The sequence below is a fragment of the Pavona decussata genome, unplaced genomic scaffold (genome assembly GCF_977016875.1).
Source record: "Pavona decussata unplaced genomic scaffold, jaPavDecu1.1 SCAFFOLD_137, whole genome shotgun sequence".
In the NCBI taxonomy this organism is placed as follows: Eukaryota; Metazoa; Cnidaria; class Anthozoa; order Scleractinia; family Agariciidae; genus Pavona; species Pavona decussata.
Genome location: NW_028145550.1, coordinates 318,002 through 327,976, shown reverse-complemented (window position 1 = coordinate 327,976; position 9,975 = coordinate 318,002). Strand labels below are relative to the sequence as shown.

Sequence of the window (9,975 nt, the reverse complement as noted above, 5' to 3'; positions counted from 1 at the left end):
TTGTTTCCTTTAATTCAAACCGTACCGGTTCACACGATAGGACAACTCCCTGGGACCGGCGGCGTCTCTCGTGTGTGCCGACCCAAAATTCCACACGACTTTTCAAGAACGTAGGGGACAAAATCTATAAATTTGGAAATCCTGAAATTTTTGCACTATAAAATAAATCTTTCCATGGCAAAATATTAACCTGTTTGATCTTTAAAATATGCGGTCAAGAATATCAACAGGGCGGTCTGATACAAGGTGCAAGTAGACAGATTGAGTCAACAATTCTATCATGTTCATGAAAAGATCTAATTTTCCATACTTTCCATGACTTCTCCTTACTATAGTTAACTATAGTTAAGGCGTATATATAACTGTAACCAATTATCATCGCTTTAGTTAACCGTAAAGTGGATGATCTTTCCAAACTAAAAGACTACGTGCCAAAAGCTAACGTGGCAAACAATGCATCCCCGCAACACCTGTAATACTAGCGCAGTTTGAAAAAATCCATCAACGATTATCGACAAAGGAATTTACACTTTCAAAAGACTAAATTGCTTGTAAATTAGATTCGACGCCTTCCTACAAATTTTCATACAGCGATCGCATCGTACTGCACGTGCTTCTACACACTGCCATATTTTCTGAATTCGTGCCGGTTTGAGAAGCAGAATATTAAAATTCTTCAAACGGCTTGATCGAAACAGTTTTAACAGAAACAGTTGTAAAAATTAAATAAAGCACCTTGAGACTAGAACACACATTTTCTTAGTGTAATGCGTGCTGGTACTGAGTAACCATCTGAAAACCACATTTGTTTCATCGCAATATAGCTGAACACCGTCGAATATGACATTTTAGTGAGGGTAACGTGACAAAACTCCACGATTCTCGAGTTGTTTACCAGCCTACAGATTTTTGCCACCTACGAGGCTGAAAATGTTCCAGAATTGTTGGAAAATTAGTCAACGACGTGCGTGCTTACGTTGGAATTCCCCATTGTTTTATCGCGCACCCAAATAGGAATAAGCCACACGCGATGCAAACAAACACGTTTTCTAAAAATAAAAATATAACCACTTATATTTCGAAAAATAAAACCACTTATAATTTCAAGTTTTCATGTATCTTTAATTTTAATTTTAATTTTTTTTGCATCATCTCCACATCAATGGGTCATCTAACGTGTTAAGCGAAAACCAAAGAAACAATGCTCGGTGGGGAGGTGGGAGGGGGAGGGAGTCACGTGATCTAAAATCGATAAACACTGAGGCGCGTCAACTTTTTATATTTTTCATTGATAATATTTTATAAAATAGCCAGGGTCAAGCAAGCACTGTGATTGGTCAAACTGAGTTCTGTTTAACTCCACAATGCACGAAGCAGAAGTGCAGAGAGGCACTCGCCTAAGCTACGGCTCGTGCCTCTCTGCACTTCTCTCGTGCTTATATAACTCAACAATGCACTCGGCGCGTTTTTTATTTCTTTAATAAAACGCTCCGTGAAGTTGTATTGGCGTGCGTCCATTGGCTATTTTTCGATAAGCTTGTCTACAGTTTTCTCTTCTGTTGACTCGGGAACAATTGACAGGTCGTGTAGTGCAGAGAACCGTTATGAATAGACTGCAACAAAAATGAAAATTTAACAACGCGATTTTATTACCTTCTCTGTAGCTTGCAGATGAACTTGAGACTGGCCTCAGAATAAAGAACTCAAATTTAACTAAAACGAGTTGGAATTGGTTATTTCCGAGGTCAAACTCTACGATGCAAATAATGAAAAGGCTTTCACTTGTATTTCATTTATCTTAAATCAAATAAAGAAACGTCTTCTGTATTGAACAAAAAAAAAAAAAAAGACTAACTTAACAACACAAAATGAATGTATTTGTTATGAAAATGAAAAACGGACGCCCAGTGATACCTCATCTTTGACTATTAGCTGATAGCGGACCTTTAGTGCTCAAACAGTACTTTAATTCCTGCCGGGTTTGAGTTCACTACAGAGCAGGTGATCTTCACATTCAGTTCCACCTGTTTCCTTAAAACTCGAGAAGAACCTTCATTTTTCCAACTTCCTTTTTAATCTAACAGTTTAAGTATAATTCTTGGCCTCAGAACCTTTACACCGGCGTTTCGACGAATCTTTTAGTTTACGATATAAATTATTCAAAGCAAATTTGCGGTGTTGTTCTCAAAACAATATCCGTTGGTATATATCTTATGATCTCATAATTAAAGTTATTTTAGTGCGTCTCTTTTAATTCAAAATTCCCTTAACATCTTTTATGTTGATGGAATTTATTAGTGACCTCTAAAGAGTATATATTAATTTTGAACGGGTTTGAATTAACATATTTTACTCTCCTTAGGTTAATTATCAGCGTTTCTCGTAATGTATTAAGTTAAGTTTATAGTATACAAATACTTGCCTCTATCTTGACTACCGTTACTACCTGCCAAATATTCAGGAATTCAAACATTAGTTTCATTTAAAAAAATATAGGAATTCGACACGGATTAATTAACTCGGCCCCTGAAGAAAAATACGATAATTAACTAATGCATGTTAAGCTGTATTCAGCTGCGCCAGGGCTAACAACAGACCGACTTCGTGGGTCGCGTTCCCTCGATCTAAATACGACCTGAATTAGTCTACGATGAAAAAATGCGATATCATAGTCTTGTTCTATTTAGGACTTTACCACTAACTTTGATTGTAATTTAAGTCATTCACGTACGGAGGTGGACCGTTGCTGTCTGAATGCAATTTCTATTGACTTCCATTTAGCTGACTTAAATTGAATTTGTAATATAGCATACTACGCGCGCGTCTAAAATAACTCAAGTTTCATAATTAAAATCGCATCTGCTGTTTGTTTTATGAATGGGCAGATTAACGGCGATTTCTGCCAGATTTTTTGCAGTTTGAATTATATTCGAACCGGCCTATGCGACGTTCGGTGTAAATTGGGTCTTAGCCCTATGTCACTCTCACCCTTAGGTGAATGAAAACAAGTAAGCCTGGTTCACTATGCTTAATTAGACCAGTTTTGTTTGAAATTCCAGCTAGCACGAGAAATAGAAAAATATGGATGTAGTATTAAATCTAAAACAATTTTGACTACGAAACGAAGTTGCCTTGCATCATTTTGCCTAAATGAGTCGGTGTGGTAAATTAAATTTACAGGTTTTCCAAATGAGTAGTAGCTTCCCACGCAGTCGTTTTTAGGGAACTCGTATTACCTCTTCCCCTAAAAACGACTGTGTGGGAGGCTAAATAAGTAGCTAAGTAATTTTAAATGTGCGCGCTCGGTAGAAAACTTGTCCTGTTATTCACAACTGAACGCAGATAATATCGCCGGGATCCAAGCCATCTCTAAATCATTGATAGTGTTGCAAGCACCTCCACTTTCGTTATATTTTGTACAACAAGCACTTTAAACGAAAAGAGATAGATTAGCGAAAAAGAGAGAAAAATAGATGACCGTTTGCGCGGACAGCTGCGAGAGTTTGAATTGACGAAATGACAAAGAAGTATCCAAACCAGTCGCTCGACTCCTAAATCTTCCTTAGTTTCATTCTGAAAAAAACACAAAGACTTAGAACAAAAATTCATGCTTTAAATCGATACTCTTATTCACAGAGAATTAACAAAAGCTTTACATTCACTAATTTATTCTTCGATGTTTGTCACGTGACCATGGTTTCACCAATAGCGTAGATGAGAAACCACAAACAATAATTCCTTGATGCACTCTGACGAAGGGCTTTGAAAGGGCAAGCGTTACACGATATACAATTTACCTTATCAACTTAAATGATAAAACCAAACATTCGTTTTTGTTAATTCCCCACCGACGCAGAAACACGATTTCTTTATAAACTACATCCTTAATCTATTGTGATACAGTCTTGTCACTTATTTCTTCCTCTGACAAACGGACGTGCTATCTTACTACGTTAAATGTTGAGGATAATTGTATAGAGGTAATCAAAACTGCTTGATCTGAAACCCTAACAATTCACAAACCATCTTATTTTCTCGTACATTGAGGGCAGCTAGCTGACCTAAATCTGTTTGTCGCGACCAAAATTCAAAATAAGATTCAACTAGAGATTTCACTTTAGATACAAAAAAAAACTCTCTTAAAAGAATACTGGAATATCTGCTGGTCTTCACAAACTTACGTCATTGAAAACAAACTTAAACCAACACCTGTTTTTCACTTCAAAGAGCGTTGTTATTTCCATAATTTGGCGGCAGCGGTCATACATTCAATATCGGCGGCATTAGTCGACTGAATTCGTGACTGAACGGAATAATTCTTAAAGCAAGAATTAGCTAGGACTTCAGAAATCTAACCACACAATTGGCTATGGGACCAACTAGTTAATTCTTTAGCAATGTATCGTCTATTAATGATTTTTTTGTTGGAGTTAAAGTTTTCGATCCGCACGGTCTCCTGGGTCGGGGATGGACAACAAAGGAAACAAGCATGCACGCAGCTGTTACTCTAATCGCAGTCAATTAAGGAAAAAAAAACGCTTGAATGACAACGCAAATGGACTACTTAAATAGGGGCCATTAACCGCTATGCACACAGGAAATTCTACCATAACACCCAGCACTGGAATCTGATCCGTTGTGTTGATCGCTATGAAGAAGTTCTCGTCCTCGCTGGTTGTGCTTTGTTTCTGTATTTCAACCTTGTTGTTGGCTAGCTATCAAGAAGCCGAAGCATTCGCTCCATGGCCAACTAACGTCAATAATGGTCGCCGAGAATTTCTTAGGAAACGAGAGGTAAATTGACAGTCTCAAGTCAGCAACTTTAAATAGTTTTTTTTGTATCAATTTCACAAGTGTCGTTGACACACGATAGAGATAATTGAACGGGTTTTGTTTTCGAGGATGTTTTGAGCCATTGAGTAGCCTGGAATGTGACTTCAGTTCAATATTTTACGTTCAGAACTTTCCCCTTTGTATCTAGTTGTTACCGTTACAATGACAGGTAGACGACGAATGGACTTAGCTTCATATCAAGATTTCTGTTGTAATTAAGATTTAGGAAGTTTCCCGTTGAGTCAAAAAACACTTTTAATAGTCATAAAGTACTGATGCTACAATAGAAGCGTAGTAGTGCTTGGGTAACGCATCGAATAGTACTGTCGACTAAAGTTTTGTGGGAGAGGGGTAGTTCAGTTGTGGTCCCTACATTGTCCTGTTGTCACCCTATCCAGATTTATATTAATACCAGCGACATTATGCCAGCTGAACATCACATCCCTGAGCGGGGAGGAGAGAGAATAATAATAATGCTCGTTGCTGTTTCATACTACAGAAGATTTTGCTTATCCCCGTATTAGCCTCCCACGTAGTCATTTTTAGGGGAAGTCGTATTACGAAACCACTAAAAAGGACTGCGTGGAAGGCTGTGGCTCGAAATTTTTTCCATGCTAATGCTAATGGGGATGTTACTGTTTTCAGTATGATCGTTATCGAAGAAACATTTGTGAAGCCGCCCGTTCACTAAACTGTCAAGAAGAAGATGGAGACAGTTTGAAGGACTAGTAGACGCCATTGAAGCACTCCAGTCACATGATATTAGAAGAACTACCAAGAACAAGCTAAACTAAAGTCCTAATGTTTGTTATTGAACTGCCACAGTTGCAAGTTTGTCAATAAAAAAGAATTAAGCTTGTTGAAACTGCCCCGTGTTTTAATCAGTAAACCTTAGGACTTCTTAGGTAAAGGTTTTTTATTGACTTTAAAGTTAAGAATGTGCATTGTGAATGTACATTGTTCAAAGACTGAGAAACAGAAAAACACTAAAAAATGTTGTCGTTAGAGTTGTGTTCTTCACCAGGATCGTTTTATGACCTAAGAATGAGGTGATATTCATGTAAGTTATCACAGTTGGATCTGCTCGCATTCAACTGAAAACGCAAATAGCAGAACTAACGTTTTAGGGAAAAGAATCTCATTCCCCGAATTTGCTATCTGCTGTTGGCTTTTCGAAAATTGTATCTTGCCTTATTTTGCACTTACTTAAACCACCATTTTTTTCCCCTTTCGAAAATAAAAGGAATTAGCTTTCCGGTGATGCCAAAGTTTAAGATGACATTTCGCTAAAGAAAAGTATAGTTTTCCATCACAATTTAATCCTACAAACTTGTGAGGCGATTCAGTAAGGCTTTTCGAACAGATGTCCCATCGAAACGGGCCAAAAAGTGCCCTTAAAAGATAATGTATATCTGAGAAAGGAAAATGTCTAGACGAAAATGAAATGACTTCCTTTCTTCCTATACAGCTATTTCAATTAACGTTGTCGGATTAAAATCAAGCTAAAAGACAAGACCGCAATGTTTTGTGGGATTTTTTTATGAATAATTACATCAAAATCATCCCTGCACGTGCAGGTCATTGTACTGCTAATTACAGCCTATTGTTTTCTCCAGGCATGACTGATTTTGATGAATTTATTCATAAAAATCCCACTTAAACTTTCGGTCTTGTCTTTTAGCTTCATGCTTTGAACCGACAACGTTAATTGAAATAGCTGTATTTAACGCCGGAGCTTTTCTCTTCTAGAAGAGAACAGTGGGCGTGAAGGAAGAGGAAGGCAAAGATAAAGATATTTTATGACTGGGGCTATGAGGTTCAGTACTTTAGAAAGATAAAAGGCATATTGGAACAAAAGAAAATCCAGAAAAATGGTTCAGTTTTGGGGCGCGTTTTTGGGGACATATTAGGGAGTTTAAGAAACGAGGACGGGAACGGTAACGAGAACGCCATAAAACAATGGGCTTAATGAGCAAAAACAATCGCTTTGCGCGTGCGTTTTACATTTTGGTACATTTCTTTGCCGTCCTCTGCAAAACAACAACGTGAAATGACCAAATTTTAGCTTTTCTCGAGAACGGTAGCGTATGACGCAAAATCTTCTTTATTTTTCCTTACTTTGACGTCGTTCATACTAATTTTGTTCCTGGAGAGTTCGCCAGCATTTTCCGAGTTAAACAAATTTAAATGATTGCGCAAGAGTTACAAAAACGAGAAGTTATATTTTTAAATGACGTTCTCGTTACCGTTGCCGTCCTCGTTTCTTAAACTCCCTTTTCTGTGTATTCTGAATGCGCTGAAATCTATATTGCATCTGTTGCCAGGTAACCAAAACTTATCCCAATGGCCAAAGTAAAAGAATCGAATTCTTATTTATGTTTAGAAAAAGAATATATTTAAGTTTTCAAGGTATTCGGATTTTGAAATATCCGAAATATGCCCAAAAATCGCGCCCTTGGTTTAAAATTACTCTACTGGGAAAGGATAATGCAAATTGCGTGTTTTTGGAATCCGGCAAAAACAAGTATTTTCCTTCTTTCTTGAGGAAATCACTAAATCTTGATTATAGTTTATTCTGCCTTTGAGAAACTACTTGTTGTCGTCCTTTTCGTGTTTTAGGATCAATATACGTGCGCGGGAATTACCACAATGTTGACCCAACACTTAAAACATCGCCATGACGATAGCCATTTAAAAATTACTTGAAGTACTTATCAGAAAATTACAGCGGCTCCGAAATATTTGATCTGTAGAGAGATCACGTTCTTTTTATATTCTGGTTATAAATATAGGCCATATCATTCATAATTAATTCCTACTCAAAAATTCCACCACTAGTCGACGGAGGTCGTAAAAAGAAAAGCGTGGGTATGGATAAGAGGATTTTTAGAAACAATTTGGATCTTTAGTCACTGAATGCGAAGTAGGCAATTCGGGGGAAATCGATTCCGATGAAAACCAAGGTAGTAAAATATATTTAAGATTCTTAATCAGTCCCTGGTCTGTGAAGGAAGCAAGGTGAAAAACAACAACAAAAAAACAAAAACAAAAAAAACAGTTCGGTGACTATAAAAATAAGCAAATAAACGAAACGGCGTTTCGGCGTCGTCATCCGTTTTTTCGCTTATTTTATAGTCAACTATATTTCTAAATTTAATCTTATTAGACCAAAAAAGGGGAAAAAAAAAATAAAGAATGGTCTGTTTACAGTACCTTTGGGGTAAATGCAGGTACTCTTGTATGACTTGTGGGCGAAAACATCCTTTTCTTATGATTGCGCAACATTTGCTTGCTATCAATGTCACTCTTGCCGCACGTCAAGGTAAAGTGGGTTGTAGAGGGTCGGGTGTCGTGATAATTTGACAAAGGCTAACACAATTTTGAGAATTTTTTAAACGCGACGAGTATCCATTTATCTGAAAAAACTGTTCAGGGAGTTCGAGCGATTTTTCAATTTGTTGTTCCTGTTACTTATTTATAATTATAATTAAGAGTAGAAATTCCGTATAACCAGCGCATTTCTGTCTTTCATCTCACCTAAAATCTCGGAAATCGTTTGAAATTATCTCTTCCTATTAGTTTTCTTGGCCATGGCTCGTTCGCGTGTCCTTCATGCTGTTAATTTTTTTCCTCAGCCTTTTATAATCATTTATCGCTATTTTTTATTTACTTTAAATTATTTTAGTTTCCATGAGTAGGCGTCTGACAAAGGACTCCCGTTTGCGCCCTTCCCATTTGTGTTCTATTACCTGTTTCATGTCAAACAAATTTGTCCAAATAATTATAAATAAATCCTTCGTTCTGTTCGTTTTAACGTCGCCAGACTTCGAAAACCTAAGCCTTCGGTAAATGGCCTTAAGAATCTTCGGGGCAACTTCTGAATTCTTCGGCCATTTCCGAGTTCCTTTTACCTTTTATTCGAAACGAGCCAAAGAGACTTGGTGCAAAACCAATTCATGTGAATGTGAGTTTTACTTTTCCATGTAAATTAAACCGAATGGTTAAGGACTCGTCTTGAGGAAACAGTAAAACGAGGAAAACAGTAATTCGGAAAAAAAAAACCCCAACCGAAGTTTTCCTCTCTCTGAAGTATGAAATAAGGACAAGGCTTGCATTTTCGTGACCTACAAAATCTCCCCCTCCCCCGAAACTTCAATAGCATTAAAGCTATAAAGATATAGTTTGATGTCCACGCAATAAGTTGATGACGTAATATGGTCCAGGGGGAATTGAGTCATGATTTCTGAACAGCTGCCATTTTGGAACAATGCTCTCTCATAACGCTCAAAACCCAAGATACCTGAATGAAACAAGGCGGTGGGTTTGTTATAGTAGAGAATAACATTTAACCATTACAGCGCCTTGGTCTTGAAATGACGTCGCTTGACATGAGTTTTTATAAACGACATGTTTGAAGGTGCTAAAGCAAAGACCCTAATCGACAGGGACAGGCTAGTCATCTCATATGAAAAGGCCAACTTGGGAAGACTTCCCTAAGGCGGCCTAAAGTACTCGTAAATGCAAGAAAATTGCAAAAACGAACAAAAAACTATCAGTTTTAACAAGACAATCCTGCGCGCTCGCTCATAGCAGAGTAAACAACACTTAAACAATGCTGTTTGCGTCAACTTGAGCTAACCAATATAACCAGATGATGACACCCTTTCACCCATACTCAGAATTGGCTTCTTTGTTTAAAGTATTTCCGTATTATTGCGTCTTTCGACATGGAATAATCCCTTGACATTTTTTAAACGTGTCACCAGGATTTTCCGGCTGCTTGGTAAGTCTTGTGATCAGTAAACCCTCCCCCCCCCCCCCCCCCCTCACGAGAAAACAAAGGGAACATCAACTCATGTTTAGATACCGTACCTCAGCTACTCCAAAAACTGGAGGCTTATTGGAAATACTGGCCTAATTTCGAGTTTCTTTGGCAAACATGGATATAATATTTCAGTTCCATAAGAAGTTGGAGCGTCACAGGTTGTCCAATTATTACGCAGCAAACAATGTGATGCCGCAAACTCCAAAATTGCAGACCACGGAAAATTTCAAGCGAATATTGGCAAAACTTAAGGCTGTTTTTTTGTGCAGTATAATAATGTTTTCAGGTGTACCAGAGAAAGGGAGTTCAGACTTAAA

The 9,975-nt window shown here is 37.6% G+C and overlaps 1 long non-coding RNA gene across 1 annotated transcript; it reads left to right on the top strand.

Annotated features, from left to right (window-relative positions):
- Window positions 1–4,288: 4,288 nt before the first annotated feature.
- On the top strand, window positions 4,289–5,698 carry LOC146467152 (uncharacterized). The gene is made up of 2 exons (XR_014867798.1): window positions 4,289–4,794; window positions 5,479–5,698. It is a non-coding gene; the product is annotated as an uncharacterized LOC146467152 (long non-coding RNA).
- Window positions 5,699–9,975: the final 4,277 nt, after the last annotated feature.